Here is a 21,649-nt window from a genome sequence, read left to right on the forward strand (position 1 = left end):
CTTTAAACAATCAAAGGGATTTATATCTGAAATGGTAGTTACCTAACTATTGCGCTGCTGCAAAGACAAATAGAAAAGTGAAGAGAGCCAGCCTGCATTCATACATTAAACAACCGTCTTGACCAGTCTTCCCTTCACTGAATTTAAGCTTTTTAAAAATGGAATCTACTGGTTCTTTTGAGCTTCCCAGGTGGCTCAGTGGTAAATAACTCACCCACCAATGCAGGAGATGTGGATTCAGTCCCTGGGTCAGGAAGACCTCGTGGAGGAGGAAATGGCAACTCACTCTAGTTTTCGTGTTTGGAGAATTCCATGGCCAGAGGAGCCTGGCGGGCTACAGTCCATGGGGTTGCCAAGAGTAGGATGTGACCAAACAGCAGCTGGTTCTTCTACAGTCATTAAGACACCAACTTTGTTCATAATTCAAAGAGATTACACATAGCAGTTTATATCCTAGTATATTGGTGATTTGTTAGCTGAGTTGACTTATGGGGTGTGTTAATTCCAAATAGTTATTAAACAGAGGCTAAGTGGAAACATACCAGAATATTAACAGAGTTGCTAAGAATATGCATACTTTCTAGATTTTCATTATACTGAGCATGTATTTATTATTCTAATAATGCTGGGAAATGATCATTAAATGTACCTATCAAAAATATATGTGGAAAGCAATAATGGTTGCGGAAGGACTATAAGCTGAAGATTACAAGGAAACCAGGAATCATGTAGAGTGATTTCCTTTCTGCAACTGTTTGGCTCTAAATGCTAATTAATTCTTAGAGTCCACTAATAAACAGTCTTGTAAATCACACGTGATTATTTCTGGGTAGATGTTAACAGTGGTTCAGTTCTCTGCGAGGCACGGCCATCTCCTTGTGGGTAAGATGCTCTCTGAGGAGAAATATACATCTTTGGCATCACCTGGATCCTAAAACAGCAGCATTTCCTCTGTGCTAGATTGCATATGGTGGTGTCCAAGAGGGGCCATGGCTACCTTGTCCTTTCTCTACGTCCTTATCCAAGGCTGTGCAGTGAAATTGCACAGTGAAATTCCTTGGCCTGGGGAATATGGATTATCCTGGCTTTCTCCAGGCTCTCATACACGGAAGGTTGTGTGTAAACTCTTACCCATGATACATCAAGGGTAAATGTGTTTTAGCAGGAGGGATAAAGGGTCAGTGGTCAGGAAAGGCAGGCATGAGAATTCTGTATCTAAACCCATCATAAAAGCTGCCTGAACGAACTTCAGGGGGTAGACTGGATCTTTTGAGTCAATGTCTTTGGTGCTCCGCGTTACTCCCATACTACTGTTCACACGAGTGCTGTGGTGCCTGCAAGTTTGTACTCGGTAACTTTCTTGAGGGCTGGGAACACATCTTAATCCCCTTTTCATAATTCAGTTATATAGAGAATCGACCCTTCAATTTGTGTAGGGGTGACTGAAGGAGTAAATGCATGAAATGAAGCAGAAAGGACTGGAGGGTGAGGATTACAAGAAGCTGTTTATTTAACGAATAATTATTAAGCCTACTACGTGCCACTTGGTTATTTCTGGGAATACCATGGTGAGAAAGGGAGACATTTGATTTAAAGCTTTCCCTCAGCTCATTGCTTGCCAGCCTTGTGGTTTGAGCAACCCGAAGTGAGGAGGAGGGGTGGTCCGCTTCTGGGACCCCTCCTCTCCGTCCTTTTTCTGGGCGCCAACCATATCTCCCGTGTTAGGGGAGGAGGCAGAGGGAGTGGTTAAGTGACTCTAATGTAATTGGCGTTGGGATCCCCTGACTTTGGCAGAAGGCCCTTTTGTGTGAGTGCTAGTAAGATGCTCAATGAGTCACCTTAATCCGTTATTCTGAGAACCAAGCAGAACTGGGGCTTCTTTCTGCCCTGCCGTCTTCCTGCAGTTTTCCTTTCCTTTCCTCTGGCCTGGGCAGAACAAACCAACACGCCTGTGGTTATCCACTTGGCGAGTAAGAGGTCAGTCTCTCCTTCTGGGAGGCCTGCCCAGTCTCTGGATGAAGTCTCTTCATCACCTCAGCCACCTCCCAGCACGTGTCAGCACTCCCCACTAAGCCAAGAGCCTAAGGATTCTAAATCTCTTCCTGTCTTGCTGTATCTCACGTTCACAGAACCCAGGGTGGCAAGGCTTGAGCTGGGAAGCCGGAAGAAAACTCAAGGGGTGGTAGGAACTGCAGACAAGTTTATTCTTTAATGGTGGTATGGCAGCAAAAGGGCCTTCTCAGATGGGGCTTATACACGTTTACAGAGCAAAAGTGGTCCATGGCCGAGCGGGTACATCGTGAGAGACATGCGCGGTGCTCTAAGTGATCTCAGCCATCACGTGACCGTGTATTTACAAAACGTGGAGCGAGAGGCCTTGGGGGTGAGAGAGCCTGACCACCGCCATCTTGGCTCATTTGCTGTTTCCCTGGACTTCCTCTGGCCTCCTCCCAGCTTGGGGATGGGGTGGGACAGGGTGTGGGTGGGGGAGCTGGTTGAGGGAAATAGTCATTTCTCCATCTCCTAGGAATTCCAGGATGGTGTGGGGGGTGTTACCCCTTTATTTCCAGCTGTCTTTAGAAAGTGGATCCTTTCTGCTCCCATGTTGCAGGTGAGGGTGGGGTGCAGATCGCAGACCTGCTGGGGACTTAGAACTTGGGGACTTGGGCCCTTTAGTGAGAACTGTTTCATCAGCATGTCAGTGTGGAAGCTGGGTTGAAGAGATGAAAGCAGGAGGTGGGGGAATGGCAGCCACAACCCTTTTTAAAGGTTAAGCTGTGATGGGGAGGACAGAAAGACCAGGCAGCTGGTGGAGAGGGTGGTTTGCAGGGGGATTTTGTTTTTCCTTTTTAATTGGAGGAACATTTAGCCAGCAGAAGGTCTTAAGTGCCCTTTAGACTTAAGAAAGTGGTTTCAGTTGGGTGGAGAGGAGCAGCACATAATTGCCAGGGCAATGAGGAAGGGAAGCCTTGAATGGTGATTTAGTGACCTCAGAGGGCCTTGGCATATCAATGGAGAGATTGATGTATCAATAGAGAGATCCCTAGAGGATTAGAAGAATAAGGGGGATGGGGGTGGTTAATACTCCAGGAATCCTTCTCAGTCTGTGATGACCAAGAGAAGAAAATATATTTCCATTTCTAAAAAGAGGACATGTTGGAGAAATTGGCATAGACTTTTTTTTTTTAATTAACTGCAATTATTGACTCCAAGTAACTCTTAACATGTACTCTGGGTTGTCAGGCTGTATTGAATGCTTAGGGTTTGGCAGGAAAGAAACTGCAGCATGCCTGAAATTAATCAGCTTCATCTTTTACGTTGATGGAAGCAATGTCAGCTTCTCTGGAATGACATCAATTTCCACAAAGCCAAGAGCCCTATCTGTGATCTCAACCTAGGCAACTGCAGGGAAGGATATGTTTCCTTTTAAGTTGTTGGCGTGTTTCACTGGGCTGTGGGGCAGGAAGGAGCTGTCACAGTTAATGAAATGTGAGCATTTCTGGTGTTGGCGTTTTATGATGACTGTGGGAAAATTCTGTGCACTCAATCCTTCTGCATCTTATAGAAACCAAAGGGAAGACTTCCTGGAAACAGTAGTCACAAATCACCGAAGAATATTCTCAGAAGAGCATTAGCTAGGGTTCTTAATGTGATGCTACCAAAGAAAAAGGGGGAAAGTGGCCAATCTAGGAAAAGAAACACAGAAGAAAGTTGCTCTTTGATTTTAAATAGGTAACAGGATGACTTGTTTAAATTTAGCTTAGTTAAGTTTTGGCAAGAAAGTAGAATTGATTAGTGATGTTTGGTTTGATTCTTGCTGTTTCATTTTACCCATAACTGTAGCCAGCCCCACCCCTTTTATGAAAGATATACTGTATTTGCTTTGTATCTACCCACCTCCCCCCTTCTAAGTACCTCAGATCGGGGAATCATTTTAAGTGACACAAGATGCTCTCATGACTTTTAAAGGAAAATCTCAAAACATCCTTCTTACATATTGTCTGAAAGATGAAATTTGTCAGGGGTTTTGTTTTTTAAACAATTACTCCTATGCTTGTGCATGTAAAAAGCAGAAAAATGTTCACCGTGTTTTCTTCTTGCTTTCTGTATTATTTAGCTATTTAATCCATTTTAATACATATTTCAAATAAGAGTCTAACTTAAATACTGGGACTTCCCCGGTGATCCAGTGGTTATGATTTGATGCTTTCACTGCTGTGGGCCCAGGTTCAGTCCCTGTTTGGGGGACTAAAGATCCCACAAGCTGTGAGATACAGGCAAAAAAAAAGGCAAAATATGTTTTCTTTACCATCACTTTCCCTTTTTGTTCTAAAGTGCACGTGTGAGCACTTCAGAACCACCACTTTTGTCCTTAGGAGGATTTTTTTTTCATTGAGTGTGTTTTTATTGGAGGATGGTTGCTTTACAATGTTGTGTTAGTTTCTTCTGCTTAGGAGACTGTTTTGATATCCTGTCAGGACCATCAGAAATGCCAAGTGTGGCGGAGATGCCAGGGGTACACGTTAGGCAAATAGAAAAAGGCAGTGGGCCTCAGGCATGGCCCTGACGCTGCTCGAGAAGCTCTCCGGAGCTGACACAGTCATTGGAAGATAAATTCCTTTACATAAGCAAGCAGATTCTGCCTAGAGATCCTTCAACATAGTGCAGATTCAGTCCTGTACAAGCTCTAATGTTTCTATGAAACAGCTCCGCTGTGCGCTTTTGAAGCATGATTTTGTTCCAGCAAAATGGGCCAGCCGCTCACTTCTGTAGTGTCCTTTTCCCCTGGAGGTTGATCCTGGGGCCCACTTGTCAGAGGGCAGCACACTTCAGTGATGTGTCAATGAATGGTTCACTGAATTCTGAAATGAGCAAAACTGGTTTGGGTTTTCTCTTGGTGACAACCTCTACCTGACCCAGTCACAAAACCAGCCCCACAGCAGAACAGAAGTGTTGTTTGGGCTGAAAACATTGATGTTTTGAGCTTCATGAATCATAGGGTAGTCTGTAAGCTCCTTTATTTTGAGCACCCTGAAGTCCACCGCCACACTTGCTGTAGTTTAACAGTAGCAGTCAAAGAGTTGATAAAGAAGTCTGCTCACCATCATTTGAAATTATGTTTTGGGTCATGAGATGCCTGCCTCGCATCTTTAAGAAGCCTAGTAGTCAGATGACTAGTCAGTTCAGTCGCTCAGTCGTGTCTGACTCTTTGCGACCCCATGGACTGCAGCACACCAAGCTTCCCTGTCCATCACCAACTCCCAGAGCTTACTCAAACTCATGTCCATCTCGTCGGTGACGCCATCCACCCATCTCATCCTCTGTCGTCCTCTTCTCCTCCCACCTTCAATCTTTCCCAGCATCAGGATCTTTCCCAATGAGTCAGTTCTTCGCATCAGGTGGCCATAGTATTGGAGTTTCAGCTTCAGCATCAGTCCTTCCAATGGATACACAGGACTGATTTCCTTTAGGATGGACTGGTTTGATCTCCTTGCAGTCCAAGGGACTCTCAAGAGTCTGGTTGAATCTGATCCCTTGCCATCTCTCACATCACATTTTCCTTTCTGCTTCTGGAGAAGGGATATTCACCTTTGTCTGTACTTTGGGCTTCTTACCTCACAGAGTTGTAGTGGGGTATATAATATATGCCACACAGTCAGCTCCATGCCTGGAAACAGTGAGGACTTAGTAGGGCTTAGTTTTTTCCTTCCCCCACCCCCACTTCACCTCTGGAATCAGGGTAACAGGTTTGAGTCCTGGCCCCCTTCCCACCTTGGGGTCACTCACTAACCCTTTCTGAGTTTTTGACAACTTCTCTGACGCTGTCTCTCCCTACTCAGAAGTAGTCAGTGATTCTCTTTTCCTGGGTCAAAACCAGACTAATCCACCCTGTCCGGGGCCCACAGCAGTAGGTCTTCAGGTTCGTTTGTTCCATGGCCGCCTCCAGGAGATCTTCCAAGCCTAGGGATTGAACCCAGGTCTCTTGCAATGCAGGTGGATTCTTTTACCGTCTGAGCCACTGGGGAAGCCCTTTTCCATCTCATCTCACCTTTAATCTTTCGTGTCACTGCCAAATGGGTCCTCGTGCTATTTTCCATCTTTCTTCCCACTCCTGGCTGCTTTTCCTGGCTCATGTGTTCCCCGTGTGTGAAGTGCCCACCTGGCCCCCATATTCAAGTCCGCTCCTTTCAACTCCGTCTCAAATGCTGCTTCCTCCGTTCTTAGCACGTGTCTCCATCTTGGACCTATTGTCTTTTTTTTTTTAACATGTTACACATCAATTATCTCAGTTTTTAAATAATGCAGGGATTGCCAGTTCATTGCTTTACTCTTTTTTAAATGGGAACAAAGTTCATTTGCTTGGTGATAGGGCTGAAACCAGTGTCCCTTGTCTGTAACCCAGGGATGCAGAGCGTAGGGAAGGGGCTGAGCATTTGACACCATGAATTAAAAGAAAAAAAAAGTTTGAATGAATACATCTTATTTTTCAAAAATGGAACAGAACTTAGTTACTATCTCCTTTTCATTTAATCCATTTATTTATGCAACCAATTAAGTGGTCTAAGCACTATTTCAGAAACTGGGATGAAAGCAGTGATGGGCTAGACAAGGTCTCTGCCCTCCCTTGCCTGCATTGCAGTGGGTGAAGCCAGAGAGTAAATGAGCACGGCATTGCCCGTGATGCGATGGAAGGGCAAGGCGGGGAGCCCCCTTCGATGGCGTGGGCAGGAAGGGCCTCTTGGAGGCAGTAGGTGACACCGGTGAGAGGTGGGTGAGCTGAAGGAGGCAGTGGGGGAGATCTGAGGCCAGCCTGCTCCAGGCACCAGGGCCCTGAGACCAGAAGGAGCCCACTGAGAAATGGAAGGAGGGGGAAGCTCGTGGGGCAGGAGAGTGTGGAGCAAGGAGCCAGGAGTCCAAGATGAGTCTGGAGGAAGAGGTGACAGCCAGGCTGTGAAGAAGAATGGGTTCTGTTTTCGATGCAGTTGGTGCCACAGGAGGGTTTTAAGTAGGGGAGTAACAGGATGGATCTGTGACAGGCTGAGCTAGGAATTTAGTGACATTAGCCGTTACCATGCTGTCCCCCTGCAAGCTGGAGCTTAGTGACCCAAGAAAAGTCTCTTTGACAGCCAGCTTCTGTGAAAGCCACCCTGTGCTGAGTAACAATAGCCCCAGACGATCCTTTAATTTCTTTGTGCTTTTGTTTGCTTGGTGTGTTGTAAAGGCATCATGATACACATGGCCGAGAAACTGGAGGCAGTGGGATGGTGGTGGAACCCGGCAGTACGCCTTTGGAGAGAGTGGGCTGGCTCTGGAAGGCCCACTGGGATGGGGTTTGCAGCTTTCTCGTGGGCACGCATAGCCATCTTGTCACTTGAGCACCCTCCCTGTGGGGTCTCTGAAGGCCCGGGTCTTAGCCCTCAGCTCCTGTCTCAGGGCTGTTGCTCTTGGATGTCAGCCACCCTCATGACAGGAGACCTCCGTCTAGAGCACCGATCCCCGCTCTGGGCAGCCGGAAGGAGAACACCATCTGGTTTGCACATGAAAGCTGCTGCACAATGAGTCGGGATATTCTTCCCTCATATTCTCTGTTGGTATATTCTCAGTTTTTGTTGAGAACGCAGCCGCTTCCTGGCTTCCCCCATCACGACTCCTGTCAAAGACAGCGTTTCTCTTTCCCCAGACTCGAACACCTGGAAGGATCTGTGGTCCTTTCCTTTGGAGAATTTTAGGGTAGAAGAGCCTTGATGACTGTGCCCCGCATTACAATACTTTTCAGTTCTTAGACGATTTCTCAGATCCACTCTCGCTTCCTTCCTACCCCTACCACTTCTGAGGAAAAACTTTGCAGAATTATTCGTCTTCATGGCTGTGCTATATCGAGTTGTAATTTAGAAAATCTAGATTAAAAAAGAAACTCTTTATCCTCCAAGAGTTGAAATGCATAATTCACTTCCCACCATACATAGCCTTTATCAATATAGATTTTCCAGTGAATACATGTATCCTTTAAAGAAGTTGAAAAGAGCCCCTGGTGAATTAATTGAAAAAATCTGCAACATCGCCACATAATTTTAAGTGCACAAAGCTCTGGGTCAAGGATGCTGCTGAGCAGGATGGACTGTAAGATCTATGGTCCACACCGGTGAAGGCAGAATATTTATTCAACAGGACATTTGGTAAGCGGTGGTGGGGGGGTTTTTGTTGCTGTTTTTTTTTTTTTTTTTAACTCTTTTCCTGATTCCTGGGGATTGTTCTGACTTGTCAGATTTCTGCACTGGATAGAAGCCAGAAACTTGCTTTCCTTTCCAATAAAAGTATCAGATTCCTTCTCCCCTCTATTTATTTTAATTTTACTTATTTTTTAATTGGTGGAAAATTGCTTTACAGTTTTATGTTGGTTTCTACCATACAACATTGGAAATCAGTCATAATTATATATATATATATATACACACACACACGCACACACGCACACACACACACCTTCCCTCCAGAGTCTCCCTCGCCTCCCCCATCCCACCCCTCTAAGTCATCACAGAGTGCCAGGCTGGGTTCCCTGTGTTATTTAGCAACTTCCCACTACCTATTTCACACATGGTAGTGTATATACGGTCAGTGCTACTTTCTCAATTCGTCCCACCCTCACCTTCCTCTGCTGTGTCCACAGGTCGGTTCTCCACTAGGTTCTTCAGTATCATTCTTCTAGATTCCATATGTATTTGTTCATATGTGATACTTGTTTTTATTGTTCTGCTTAGCTTCTGCTGGGAATGACACATAAAGGGAGGGGCATGTGGAATGCGTTCTGGTGAGCCGGGCGGCAGTGCTGTCCAGCAGGTGTCTGGGAGGAGCCGTTCGCCTGAGCCCAGTGGCAGGCACAGCAGAGTCCCCATCAGAGCAGTGGTGGTGGGATTTGTCAACAGTGCCTGACTGCCCAGCCCCAAGCCTGGCTTCCAGACCCTCTCTCAGAGGTTGTGCAAGCTGCTGATCCTTCCTTACAAAGTTCCTTTCCTGTTAAAACTAACTAGAGTGGGTTCTGTTATTTGTGGTGAAATATCTGCTGTAGCTACTTAGCAAGTGATGTTTGGGATGTCTCGCTCAGCAGGGGGAGTCCGTGATCTTCACTTGGCTTTGCCCGCCAGCTTCTTCGATTCCACACACCAGAATTGAGCAAAATTGCAGCTATTTTTGCATAACAGAAGCAGCCTGTGGAATGGAGAGGGCAGTGGGTCAGATACTGAAGGCTGTGGCTCTCGTCTGCTTTACCACTCTCTGGCTGCAGTGATTCTGTGCAAGTCACATCTCCCCTTGGGGCCTTAGTTTTCTTATTTGTAAAATGAGAAAATAATATACCAGATGAACTCTAAGGTCCCTTCCAATATCAGCAGCCTCTGAGCAGCTTTGGTGTTTTTATTATTACAGAGCTGCTTCTGTTGTCCTGACGTGCACTATTTAATACAGTAGCTACTAGCCACTTGTGGCTATTTAAGTGTAAATGGTTTAAAACCCAACAAAATTACAAATCTAGTTCCTTAGCTGCACTGGCCACATTTTAAGTGCTCCATAGCCACATGTAGCTACTGGCTGTCATCTTGGACAAGGCAGATAATAGAACATTTCCATCATCGTAGACATTTTCTTGATGAAACACTGGTCTACATGATAATGACATTTGTCTACTTCCGTTGTAGAGATGCTGGCCATTCTGTTGTATTTCTTCCCATTTGCTTGAACGATCAACATCCATCTTACTAGCCATTCACGATTCTTTCCGTGGGTGTGCACGTGTGCTCAGTTGTGTCTGACTCTTTGCCACCCTGTGGGTTGCAAGCCACCAGCCCTCTGTCCCTGGGAATCTCCAGGCAAGAATACTGGGGTGGGTTGCCATTGCCTTCATTCAGATTGCCCCAGATAGAATTCCTTATCTACTCTTCCCCTATCCCAACCCCACACTTTGTCCCATCCCTATTCTCCCCGTCGTCTTAAAGAGTGGCTCCTCACCCATGTTAACTAAGACAGAAACCTTGGGGTTGGGTTGGAAAGGCTCTTCATCATACCCCCATATCCCCCATTTTGGTCCCTAAATTCCATCAGTTCCTCCTGTTAAATATTAACTGACCATGCCCTGTTGTCCCCATTCATATTGTATGCACTGTGATTGAGCCTCTCCTCGTCTACTTCCCTTCTACTGTGAACCTCATCTTTGCTTTCTTCCTCATTCCAGCCTGTCCCCTCAGCCCACCCCCAAAGGAACTGAATCAAAGTACAGTTTACAGAAAACCCAGAAAAAGGCAGTTTTAATCAGCCATTCTCCTCCCTCCACAGCCATATGTTCAGCTGCCTTTTCCAGACTTAACCATTAGCCTCATGAGCAGCTGTGTTAAACTTCTTTCTGTTCCCTGAACAAGACTCGCTCATTCATTTTCTTCTTGGTATGTGTGTTTGCTTCATTCTGCCCGTATAGAACTTCTCAGCACCCAGTCTGGAGGTCACCTCTTTTGCAAAGTCCTTGATGACTCCCTGGAGAAGTTAGGTGCTCCCCATGGGGGTGCTCTGCATCTCAAAGGTCATGGTCGGTGGCTTGGGGCTCAGACTGGCATCAGGCTGCCTGAGTTCGAATGCCGGTTGTGTCACTATTGACTCTGACAAATTTGACATCTCTGTGCTTGACTTTCTTCATTGATGTAATGACTGTTCATAATGCCTAATTCATGGGCCTCTATGAGGATTAAGTGACCTAATATGTTTAAAGTGCTTAAAATGGCACTCAGCCTAGAGTAAGCATTTAATAATTGTTCATTGTTGTCCCCATCACTGGACTTCACTTGACTCCTTCATGTACCGGGATGATAGCAGACTGAATGGTGAGTGATCACACCATCGTGGTTATTTGGGTCATGAAGATCTTTTTTTTACAGTTCTTCTGTGTATTCTTGCCACTCTTGTTAATCTCTTCTACTTCTGTTAGGTCCATACCATTTCTGTCTTTATTGTGCCCATCGTTGCATGAAATATCCCCTTTATCTCTAATTTTCTTGAAGAGATCTCTAGTCTTTCCCATTCTATTGTTTTCCTCTATTTCTTTACATTGACTACTGAGGAAGGTTTTCTTATCTCTCCTTGCTATTCTCTGGAATTCTGCATTCAGACACGTATATCTTTCCTTTGCCTTTCACTTCTCTTCTCTTCTCAGTTATTTGTAAGGCCTTCTCGGATGACCATTTTGCCTTTTTGTGTTTCTTTTTCTTGAGGATGATCACTGACTCCTGTACAATGTTATGAACCTCTGTCCATAGTTCTTGAAGCACTCTATTAAACGTAATTCCTTGAATTTTTTTTGTCATTTCCACTGTATAATGATAAGGAATTTGATTTAGGTCATACCTGAATGGTCCAGTGGTTTTCCATATTTTATTCAATTTAAGTCTGAATTTTGAAATAAGTAGTTCATGATGTGAGCCATGGTCAGCTCCTGGTTTTGTTTTTGCTGACTCTCTAGAGCTTCTTCGTCTTCGGCTGCAAACAATATAATCAATGTGATTTCAGTATTGACCATCTTTTGACTTCCTACTTTTGCATTCTAGTCCCTTGTGATGAAAAGGACATCTCTTTTGGGTGTTAGTTCTGGAAGGTCTTGTAGGTTATCATAGAACCCTTCAACTTCAGCTTCTTTGGCATTAGTGCTTGGGGAAAAGACTTGGATTACTGTGATGTTGAATGATTTGCCTTGGAAACGAACAGAGATCATTCTGTCATTTTTGAGATTGCACCCAAGTTCTGCATTTCAGACTCTCTGGTTGACTACAAGGGCTATTCCATTTCTTGTAAGGGATTCTTGCCCAAAGTAGAAGATACAATGGTCATCTGAATTAAATTCACTCATTCCTGTCTATTTTAATTCACTGATTGCTAAAATGTAGATGTTCACTCTTGCCATCTCCTGTTTGACCACTTCCAATTTATCTTGATTTATGGACCTAACATTCCGGGTTCCTATGAAATAATGCTCTTTACAGCCTCAGACTTTAGTTTCACCACAAGACAGTCACAATTGGGCGTTGTTTCTGCTTTGTCTCAGCTTTGTCTCAGCTTCTTCATTCTTTTTATTTGTTTCTTTTTATTTATTTTTTAATTGAAGGATAATTGCTTTACAGAATTATGTTGTTTTCTCTCAAACCTCAACCAGATTCAGCCATAGGTATCCACGTATCCCCTCCCTTTTGAACTTCCTCCCATCTCCCTCCCCGTCTCACCCCTCTAGGTTGATACAGAGCCCCTGTTTGAGTGTTTTAGCCATACTGCAATTTCCCGTTGGCTATCTATTTTGCATATGGTAATATAAGTGTCCATGTTACTCTCTCCATACATCTCCCCCTCTCCTCCCCTCCCCCCATGTCCATAAGTCTATTCTCTATGTCTGTTTCTCCATTGCTGCCCTGTAAGTAAATTCTTCAGTACCATTTTTCTAGATTCTGTGTATATGCATTAGAATACGATATTTATCTTTCTCTTTCTGACTTACTTCACTCTGTATAATAGGTTCTAGGTTCATCCACCCATTAGAACTGATTCAAAGGCACTCCTTTTTATGGCTGAGTAATATTCCATTGTGTATATGTACCACAACTTCTTTATCCATTCATCTGTCGATGGGCATCTAGGTTGTTTCCGTGTTCTATTGTAAATAGTGCTGCAGTGAACGATGGGACACTTGTGTCTTTTTAAATTTTGGCTTCCTCGGTATATGCCTAAGAGTGGGATTGCTGGGTCATATGGTGGTTTTATTCCTAGTTTTTTAAGGAATCTCCATAGCGTCTTCCATAGTGACTGTATCAATTTACATTCCCACGGACAGTGCAAGAGTGTTCCCTTTTCTGCACACCCTCTCCATCATTTATTGTTTGTAGACTTTTTGATGATGGCCATTCTGACCGGTGTGAGGTGATATCTTGTCATAGTATTGATTTGCATTTCTCTCATAATGAGCAATATTGAGCATCTTTTCATATGTTTGTTAGCCATCTGTATGTCTTCTTTGGAGAAATGTCTGTTTAGGTCTCTTTCCCACTTTTTGATTGGGTTATTTGTTTTTCTGGTATTGAGTTGTATGAGCTGCTTATATATTTTGGAAATTAATCCTTTGTCAGTTGTCTCATTTGCTATTATTTTCTCCCACTCTGAGGGCTATCTTTTCACCTTGCCTATAGTTTCCTTTGCTGTGCAGAAACTTTTAAGTTTAATCAGGTCCCACTTGTTTACTGTTGTTTTTATTTCTGTTACTCTAGAAGGTGGGTCATAGAGGATCTTGCTTTGATTTATGTCATCGAGTGTTCTGCCTATGTTTTCCTCTAATAGTTTTTTGGTTTCTGGTCTTGCATTTAGGTCTTTAATCCATTTTGACTTTATCTTTGTGTATGGTGTTAGGAAGTGTTCTAATTGCATTCTTTTACATGTAGCTGTCCAGTTTTCCCAGCACCAGTTATTGAAGAGGCTGTCTTTGCCCCATTGTACATTCTTGCCTCTTTTGTCAAAAGAAGGTACCCATACGTGCATGGGTTTATTTCTGGGATTTCTGTCTTGTTTCATTGGTCTGTGTTTCTGTTTTTGTGCCAGTACCATACTGTCTTGATGACTGCAGCTTTGTAGTATAATCTGAAATCAGGAAGGTTGATTCTTCCAGCTCTATTCTTCTTTTTTAAGACTGCTTTGGCTATTCAGTGTCTTTTATGTTTCCATATGAGTTGTTAAATTTTTTTCTCCTATTTCTGTGAAAAATGTCATTGGTAATTTGATAGGGATCATGTTGAATATGTAGATTGCATTTGGTAGTATAATCATTTTCACAATATTGATTCTTCCTATCCAGGAACATGGAATATCTCTCCATCTGTTTATGTCACCTTTGATTTCTTTCAACAGTGTCTTATAATTTTCTGTGTACAGTTCTTTTGTCTCCTCAGGTAAGTTTATTCCTAGATAATTTATTCTTTTTGTTGCAATGGTGAATGGGACTTATTCCTTAATTTCTCTTTCTGATTTTTCATTGCTAGTGTATAGAAATACAAGTGATTTCTGTGTATTGATTTGTATCCTGCAACTTTGCTAAATTCACTGATTAGCTCTAGTAATTTTCTGATACTATCTTTAGGATTTTCTGTGTACACGATCATGTCATCTGCAAACAGAGCTTTACTTCTTTTCTGATCTGGATTCCTTTTTATTTCTTTTTCTTCATTGATTGCAGTAGCTAGGACTTCCAGAACTATCTTGAATAATAGTGGGGAAAGTGGACACCCTTGTCTTGTTCCTGATCTTAGGGGGAATGCTTTCAGTTTTTCATCATTGAGAATAATGTTTGCTGTAGGCTTATTATATATGGCCTTTACTATGTTGAGGTAGGTTCCTTCTATGCCAATTTTTTGAAGAGGTTTAATCATAAACGGGTGCTGAATTTTGTCAAAGGCTTTTTCTGCATCTATTGAGATTATCATATGGTTTTTATCTTTCAGTTTGTTAATATGGTGTATCACCTTGATTAATTTGCATATATTGAAGAATCTTTGCATCCCTGGAATAAACCCAACTTGATCATGGTGTATGAACTTTTTGATGTGTTGCTGAATTCTGTTTGCTAAAATTTTGTTGAGGATTTTTACATCTATGTTTATCAATGATATTGGCTTGTAGATTTTTTGTGTGTGTGTTGTCTTTGTCTGTTTTTGGTATCAGGTTGATGGTGGTCTCATAGAATGTGTTTGGAAGTGTGTTCCTTCCTCTGCAATATTTTGAAAGAGTTTTAGAAGGCCAGGCATTAGCTCTTCTCCAAATGTTTGATAGAATTCTCCTGTGAGGCCATCTGGTCCTGGGCTTTTGTTTTTTTGGGAGATTTTTTATCACAGTTTCAATTTCAGTGATTGTAATTGGTTTGTTCATAATTTCTATTTCTTCCTGGTTCAGTCTTGGAAGACTGAACTTTTCTAAGAATCTGTCCATTTCTTCCAGGTTATCCATTTTATTGACATATAGTTGTTCATAATCTCTCTTTTTTTTAATTTTTCTACAGATAGTTTTTGCCATTTATTTTAAATCTCTTCATTGTGAGCTATAGCAGTCATAGAGAAAAGTATATAGAACATAATACACAATTTAATTTTTCTGCAAAGTAAATGCATCAGGTCAAGAAGTAAAACACTGCTATCCCAGCCCGCCCCCCAATCCCTCCTATATATCCCTTCTCCGCTGCAGTTCCCCCTTTCAAAAATCGTCTCTGTCCTGACGTTTATGGTCAGTCACTTCTTTGTTTTCCTTTAAAATTTGACTGTATAAATAGACATCCATGGACAATATTGTTTGAGTTTTTTATGTCAGAGTCTTTAAGTGTGTAGAAGTGGATCCATCAGCATGTGTTCTTTGTGTCTGGCTGCTTTTATCAACACTGTGTGTGTGAGGTTCCTGCACATTGTTGCACACAGCTGTAGTTAATTTTCACTCTAGTCAGTATTTGGGCAATCAACAGGTGTTTACACATCCACCTAGCTTGTTACCTGTTTAGGGATTTGATGACTACATCAGCTCTGAGCGTTCTCACTTGTGTCTCTCTGTATTCAAGTTCACACATTTAAGTAGGCTGGATACCTTGGAGTAGAATGACCAAGTCATAGGTTATGTTCCTTTAACTTTACTGGATGATGATAAGTCATAATCTCTTATAATCCTTTGTATTTCTGCATTGTCTGTTGTAATCTTTTTTCATTTCTAATTTTATTGATTTGATTCTTCACTCTTTTTTTCTTTATTAGTCCGGCCAAAGGTTTGTCAATTTTGTTTAACTTCTCAAAGAACCAACTTTTAGTTTTATTAATCTTTACTAACTGCTGTTTCTTTCATTTCTTTTTATTTCTGCTCAGATCTTTGATTTCTTTCATTCTATTAATTTTAGGGTTTTTTTTTTTTTTTTTGGTCTTCTTTTTCCAGTTGTTTTAGGTATAAAGTTATATTGCCTATTCGATGTTTTTCTTGTTTCTTGAGGTAGGATTGTATTGCTATAAACTTCCCTTTTAGAATTGCTTTTGCTGCATCCCTTAGGTTTTGAGTTGTCATGTTTTCATTGTCATTTCAGCCTCTTCATTCTTTCTGGGGCTATTTCTCCACTCTTCTCTAGTAGCATATTGGGAACCTACTGACCTGGTGGGTTCAGTTTTCAGTGTCATATATTTTTGCTTTTTGGTACTGTTCTTGGGGTTCTCACTGAACCCTATGGTCGACACTGAAATCAGATTGATTATATTCTTTGCAGCCAAAGATGGAGAAGTTCTATACAGTTAGCAAAAACAAGACTGGGAGCTGACTGTGGCTCAGATCATGAACTCCTTATTGCCAAATTCAGACTGAAATTGAAGAAAGTGGAAAAAACCACTACACCATTCAGGTAGAAGTAAGAAATAGATTTAAGGGACTAGATCTGACAGAGTGCCTGATGAACTATGGATGGAGGTTTGTGACATTGTACAGGAGGCAGGAATCAAGACCATCCCCAAGAAAAAGAAATGCAAAAAAGCAAAATGGCTATCTGAGGAGGCCTTACAAATAGCTGTGAAAAGAAGAGAAGCCAAAAGCAAAGGAGATAAAGGAAGGATATACCCATTTGAATGCAGAGTTCCAAAGAATAGCAAGGAGAGATAAGGAAGCCTTTCTCAGTGATCAAGGAAAAGAAATAGAGGAAAACAACAGAATGGGAAAGACTAGAGATCTCTTCAAGAAAATCAGAGATACCAAAGGAACATTTCATGCAAAGCTGGGCTCAATAAAGGACAGAAATGATATGGACCTAACAGAAGCAGATGGTATTAAGAAGAGGTGGCAATAATACACAGAAGAACTGTACAAAAAAAATCTTCATGACAAAGATAATCACAATGGTGTGATCATTCACCTAGAGCCAGACATGCTAGAATGTGAAGTCAAGTGGGCCTTAGGAAGCATCATTACGAACAAAGCTAGTGGAGGTGATGGAATTCCAGTTGAGTTATTTCAAATCCTGAAAGATGATGCTGTGAAAGTGCTGCACTCAATATATACTCAAATTTGGAAAACTCATCAGTGGCCACAGGACTGGAAAAGGTCAGTTTTCATTCCAATCCCAAAGAAAGGCAATGCCAAAGAAAGTTCAAACTACTGCACAATTGCACTCATCTCACAGGGTAGTAAACTAATGCTCAAAATTCTCCAAGCCAGGCTTCAGCAATACGTGAACCATGAACTTCCAGATGTTCAAGCTAGTTTTAGAAAAGACAGAGGAACCAGAGATCAAATTGCCAACACCCACTGGATCATCGAAAAAGCAGGAGAGTTCCAGAAAAACATCTATTTCTGCTTTATTGACTACACCAAAGTCTTTGACTGTGTGGATCACAATAAACTGTGGAAAATTCTGAAAGAGATGGGAATACCAGACCACCTGACCTGCCTCTTGAGAAACCTGTATGCAGGTCAGGAAGTAACAGTTAGAACTAGACATGGAACAACTGACTGGATCCAAATAGGAAAAGGAGTACGTTAAGTCTGTATATTGTCACCCTGCTTATTTAACTTATATGCAGAGTACATCATGAGAAACGCTGGACTGGAGGAAGCACAAGCTGTATCAAGATTGCCGGGAGAAATATCAATAACCTCACATATGCAGATAACACCACCCTTATGGCAGAAAGTGAAGAAGAACTAAAGAGCCTCTTATGAAAGTGAAAGAGGAGAGTGAAAAAGTTGGCTTAAAGCTCAGCATTCAGAAAACTAAAATCATGGCATCCCATCCCATCACTTCATGGCAAATAGATGGGAAACAGTGGAAACAGTGTCAGACTTTATTCTTCTGGGCTCCAGAATCACTGCAGATAGTGATTGCAGCCATGAAATTAAAAGACACTTACTCCTTGGAAGGAAAGTTATGACCAACCTAGATAGCATATTCAAAAGCAGAGACATTACTTTGCCAACAAAGGTCCGTCTAGTCAAGGCTATGATTTTTCCAGTGGTCATGCATGGATGTGAGAGTTGGACTATTAAGAAAGCTGAGCACCGAAGAATCGATACTTTTGAACTGTGGTGTTGGAGAAGACTCTTGAGAGTCCCTTGGACTGCAAGGAGATCCAACCAGTCCATCCTAAAGGAGATCAGTCCTGGGTATTCATTGGAAGGACTGATGTTGAAGCTGAAACTCCAGTACTTTGGCCACCTGATGCGAAGAGCTGACTTATTGGAAAAGACCCTGATGGTTGAAAAGATTGAGGGCAGGAGGAGAAGGGGACGACAGGGGATGAGATGGTTGGATGGCATCACCGACTCGATGGACATGGGTTTGGGTAGACTCAGGGAGTTGGTGATGGACAGGGAGGCCTGGCGTGCTGCGATTCATGAGGTCGCAAAGAGTTGGACACGACTGAGCAACAGAACTGAACTGATGGGGTTCTCAGCAAGAATGCTGAAATGGTTTGCCATACCCCTCTCCAATGCACCACATTTTGTCAGAACTCTCCACCATGACCCGTCTGTCTCGGATGGCCCTACACGGCATGGCTCATAGTTTCATTGAGTTAGACAAGATTGTGATCCATGTGATCAGTTTGATTAGTTTTCTCTGATTGTGGCTTTCATTCTATCTGCTCTCTGGTGGATGAGGATAAGAGGCTTGTTCAAGCTTCCTGATGGGAGGGACTGACTATTCCGAAAACTGGGTCTTGTTCTGCTTGTCAAGGCCATGCTCAATAAGTCTTTAGTCCATTTTCTGCTGATGGGTGGGGCTTTGTTCCCTTCCTGTAGTTCGGCCTGAGGCCAAACTGTGGGAGGGGTAATGGTGGTAATGGGGACCCCTTCAAAAAGACTTATGCTAGCCTCCCAGGACTGTTGTAGTCAGTGCCTCTGACCCCATGGCAGGCCACTGTCGACCCTTGCCTCTGCCAGAGATTCCCAAGCACAGACAGGCCAGTCTGAATCAGTCTCTCGTGGGGTCACTGGTCCTTTCTCCTGGGTCCTGGTGCACACAAGATTTTGTTGTGCCCTCCAAGAGTCTCTGTTTCCCTAGCCCTGTGGAAGTTCTGTGATTAAATCCCACTGGCCTGCAAAGTCAATTCCCTGAGGGTTCCCAGTCCCTTTGCCATATCCCTTCATTGGTAAATCTGTTGTGGGGCCTGAACTTTTCACAGCAGTGCAAGCACTTCTTTGGTATAATTGTTCTTCAGTTTATGGGTTGTCTGCTAGATGGCTCTACGGAGCTAATGGTGACCTCCTCCAACAAGACTTACACCACACGCCGTGCCTCCCAGGACTGCTATAGCCAGAGCCCCTGTCCACGTGCAGGCCACCGCAGACCCATGCCTCCACAAAAGTGAACTGAAGTGAAGTCGCTCAGTCGTGTCCTGCTCTTTATGACCCCGTGGACTGTAGCCCACCAGGCTCCTCCGTCCATAGGATTCTCCCAGGCGAGAACACTGGAGTGGGTTGCCATTTCCTTCTCCAGGGGAACTTCCCGACCCAGGGATCGAACCCAGGTCTCCCACATTGCAAGCAGACGCTTTAGCCTCTGAGCCACCAGGGAAGCCCAATGCCTCCACAGGAGACCCTCAAACACTCAATGGCAGATCTGGCTCAGTCTCTTTTGGGTTTCCTGGGTCCTGGTGCACACAGGTTTTGTTTATGTCCTCCCGGTGTCTCTGGCGGGTATGAGGTTTGATTTTAAACGTGATTGCACCCCTCCTACTGCCTTTTGCAGCTTCTCCTTTGCCCTTGGTCATGGGGTATCTTTTTTTTGGTGGATTCCGACATTCTCCTGTCAGTGGTTGTTCAGTAGCTAGTTGCAATTTTGGTGTTCTCACGAGAGAAGATGAGCGCACATCTTTATACTCCACTGTCTTGGATTCCGGATTCCTGGGAAAGTATGGCTGTAGTTAAGAATTACTTATGCATGTTACCCTAGCATGTCTGAAATCCTCACTTAGACAGTGGAATTGATGTATTGAAGGGAGAAGACCTTTGGTAGAAAAATGCATAGTGTATCCTATTAATTAATACTAGAATGGGAGGGTACTTTATCATTGATAAGTCAATAACAGTAATAATGTCAACATTTAAGATGACTACTCTTGTATTAATCAGAGAAGATTCATTTGCAATCAGAAAACCTCTACCCAAATGAGAAAGATGGGTGATCGTACCATCAGTGAACTAGGAGTTTGGCATACCCTGCAGTCTGTAGGAATGAGGATGTGCTGATGTACCAGGGAGTAGGTATGAAGCTTCAAGTCAGTGTAGTTAGTGATTTTCTTCTCCAGCTTTTGTTTTGGGGGATTGTTAAAATCCTGGTGTGCTTGTGGGAATATGTTACTCATTTGAACATTAACAGTTAATAAGTGCCTTCTTGGAACCTCGGGATGGTTCCAAATGTTAGTTGCTATTTAAGATCAAGGTCTGTTGCAGTGAGGATGATTTCTTCTGTTAAGTTGGTGGACATCACACAGAACATCAAAGCAAGAACAGCTATGAGGAAGGGGGTCGACCTGCTATGAGGGAGGGACATGGTCTGGCACCGCCTAGTTCCAAAAGATCAATGTTTTCCAAGAGTTGTTAAAAAAATTTTTTTTTTTTTGCTTCCTGAGTGTAGTGGACATATGCTTCATACTCTGGCTGTTCAGTACCTTTTGAATGTCTTTCTGGCTTTGCAAAATGCCTGTCCTTCTGAACTCTACTTCCTCAAAGTACAAGTCAGTAGTCACTTTCTCGGTCTCCTTGGCAGCTAGTGCCAGAATGTATCCCAGGCTCTGTATCTCAGATGCATTAGAAGGATACCTTTGGAAGTGAGTCAGGAGAGGCATCCCACGGAAGTGTTTCTGGCGAGGGTGGCAGTGGCATCTGCAGTAGGGTCTGCCGGAACCGTCTGGTGGATCAGTCATCTCCCAGCCTGAGTCCCTGGCCCACCAGATACCTGATGGGCCAGGACCTAATGCCCTGTAAGAAATCTCTATTCTGCCTCAGTTAGCTAGAGTGGATTCTGTTGTTTACAACTAAAAACTCTGAATGGTGTATGAGACTCTTAAGCATGAACAGACCAGGCCGTAACCAGTTCTGTTCTCATAGCAACTCCCCATGCTGATGAGGGACCATGAGAATCTCAAGGTAATTGGATAAAGTTTCATCCTCTTGATTGTGCTGCCAATTCAAGGCGTTTCTGCTGTAATGTGAGGCATACAAATGTGAAAAATATGGTTACATGAAATGGCACACAAAAAGGATAATAGGATTTATGGAAAAATAGAGTTGGATAGGTCACCTCAAATATATGAAACGCCGTCTAGAACACTAAGAAAAACCATAACAATCCTAACAAGACTAGCAGCTCAATTGGAAAGCCACACTGAATTGCTAGGCAACAAATATTCTAGGAAGTATAAGCGTTTGCCTTAAAAGGTGAGGGTACATGGATAGAAGGGGGGATGCAGGCTGCTGAGCTCTGAAGATGAGGGTAGAGGGAGGTGGGGATAAGTACTTGGAGGCTTTACACAAATTTTAGTGGTGACAGAGAAGGCTGCCCCTGGATGCTTGTTTTGTGGTGGCCTTTTACACTGCGTTTTTGAGAACTGTGCGCTCCATGCGTCTGTAA

General features: G+C 43.1%; 1 protein-coding gene across 50 annotated transcripts in view; it reads left to right on the forward strand.

Annotated features, from left to right (window-relative positions):
* HHAT (hedgehog acyltransferase) overlaps nt 1-21,649 on the forward strand; it is a 354,661-nt gene that overhangs the window by 174,463 nt on the left and 158,549 nt on the right. The gene's annotated exons all lie outside the window — the stretch shown is intronic.

Source organism: Bos grunniens, chromosome 16 (assembly GCF_055505025.1).
Source record: "Bos grunniens cultivar Pamir isolate PY7600 chromosome 16, Bosgru_T2T1.0, whole genome shotgun sequence".
NCBI classification, from domain to species: Eukaryota; Metazoa; Chordata; class Mammalia; order Artiodactyla; family Bovidae; genus Bos; species Bos grunniens.